Raw genomic sequence first — 2,432 nt, 5'->3', positions numbered from 1 at the left:
TTTACATCATGCTATAACTAGAAGGCCAATATTACTTGCCAGAAATAGGTCTCCATTAAAATAAATACAAGGACAAATGAGCAAAGCATTCAATTCTAACTAGATACTGTTGTCTACCAAAGCTGGCGGCCTCTCAGTTAAAATGGGATTAGTCAGTGCTTTGGAGAGGTGTTAAAGACTAAACTAGCAGCAACCTGAGACTTGCCCATTGACAGAAATCACAAGGATGTAACGAAGGGATGAATAGGAAGAGCTGTTTCACTTCAAGTTATTCCACTCCACTGAAAATTATCCTACCTACCATCAGAAGTTGGCAGCCTACATTTTGGAAACCTTGTTCTGCAGAGCCCACAGCTCCAGCTCAGGAGGTATGCATATGAGTTCTCTGAAAGACTTCAACTCAGGCTTTTTGAAAGAGTATCGGAGGCCCTGCAGGCAACTACCTCACCTTCACAATTTAGTGTCCCTATCTGAAGTCTCACTGCACCAGAGACAGCTCTCAGAGCTCGACTGTGATAAGAGTTTGTTGGAAACCATCTTCCTGGTGGAATAATGAGCTCCCCATCCTTGCAGAGATGCAGACATACGCTGGACAGTCATGGGTGTAGGACAGGGCAGGGAATGTTGGCGGGGGCAGGGAATGTCATGGAGATAATTCAAGCATCAGATGGTCAGCCTATGAAATTGACCTGATAGCTAGAGTTTGCTTTCATATGTAAGCAAAACAAATCTAGAGGGATGAAAAGATAGGGGAATTCATTTCTGGTCAGCAATGTAGAAAAAACAGAGAGACAATTGTGAATGGGGTTACCCACAAAACATGAAGGACAAAAGGGGGGTGGGAATGGCTATTATTATTCCTTTTTATAATGCTTCATAATTCTCAATCCAACACTGGATTCATGAAGACTATTTTGGTTTTAAGCAACATAAACTGAATTCAAACTTGTGTAGCATAGGAAAAACAACTTAATGCTATAAATAGCTGACACTGCCTTCAGGTATGGTTGGATCCAGGGACTTGATATACATCAAGACTCACTCCACTCTCTGTCTCTCAGTTCTGCTTTCCTTTATGTTGGCTTCATTTTAAGTAGGGTCTGCTCAACTTCTACAAAGATGGCTGCCAACAGCTCTATGCTTAGGAGCTTTGGTGGAGATTGAGTTTCTGTTTGACAATAGTTTTAGCAAAAGTCCCAGACAGAGTTCTCACTGGCACAGCATATGTCACATGTCCCCTCATTGAGGTCAGAGTGATGTGCTCTGATTATCTGTGCCCTGGGTCACATGTCTGTCTCCAGGAGGAGGGAGCCCCACCCAACCATATGAATATGAGTGAAGGAGGGGAAGTTTCCCAAATGAAAATTGAGGTTCTGTCACCCAAATAAGTTGAAATGAATGTCAGGCAAGCAAAAGCAGAAACAACAGGTGCTGGAGAGGATGTGGAGAAATAGGAACACTTTTACACTGTTGGTGGGACTGTAAACTAGTTCAACCATTGTGGAAGACAGTGTGGCGATTCCTCAGGGATCTAGAACTAGAAATACCATTTGACCCAGCCATTCCATTACTGGATATACACCCAAAGAATTATAAATCATGCTGCTATAAAGACACCTGAAAACGTATGTTTATAGTGGCACTATTCACAATAGCAAAGACTTGGAACCAACCTAAATGTCCAACAATGATAGACTGGGTTAAGAAAATGTGGCACATATACATCATGGAATACTATGCAGCCTTTATAAGGACATGGATGAATCTGGAAACCATCATTCTCAGCAAACTATTGCAAGGACAAAAAACCAAGCACCGCATGTTCTCACTCATAGGTGGGAACTGAACAGTGAGAACACATGGATACAGGAAGGGGAACATCACACTCTGGGGACTGTTGTGGGGTGGGGGGAGGGGGGAGGGACAGCATTAGGAGATATACCTAATGCTAAATGACGAGTTAATGGGTGCAGCACACCAACATGGCACATGTACATGTACGTAACAAACCTGCACGTTGTGCACACGTACCCTAAAACTTAAAGTATAATAATAATAATAATAAAAAGTAGCCTTCATTTTTGCTACCCTTGTATCTCCACTCAAGGCTATGCCTCACATCTCCATCCAGACAGCTCTTACTCATCCTTCAGACCTCAGTTCAAATGACACTTCCTTGAGGAAACCTTCCCAAACCATCCCACACTGGACTGGAATCCCCTGCATGTGTGCTCCTGGCAGAGCTTGTCATTCTGGGCTTGTGCGGTTATTTGATGAAAGCCTGTCTCCCATACTGGACTGGGATCACCTTGAAAGCTGTGGCCTGTCTTGCCCATCGCTCTGTCCCTGGAGTCTAGGACACTGCCTGACACACAGGAGGAGCTCAGTAAATATTTATTTGAAATACCAACGGAGGTCCACAGGACATATGA

The sequence above is a fragment of the Nomascus leucogenys genome, chromosome 21, assembly GCF_006542625.1.
Source record: "Nomascus leucogenys isolate Asia chromosome 21, Asia_NLE_v1, whole genome shotgun sequence".
Classification (NCBI taxonomy): Eukaryota; Metazoa; Chordata; class Mammalia; order Primates; family Hylobatidae; genus Nomascus; species Nomascus leucogenys.
The sequence above is the reverse complement of the archived record's forward strand: the minus strand, read 5'-3'. Positions refer to the sequence as shown.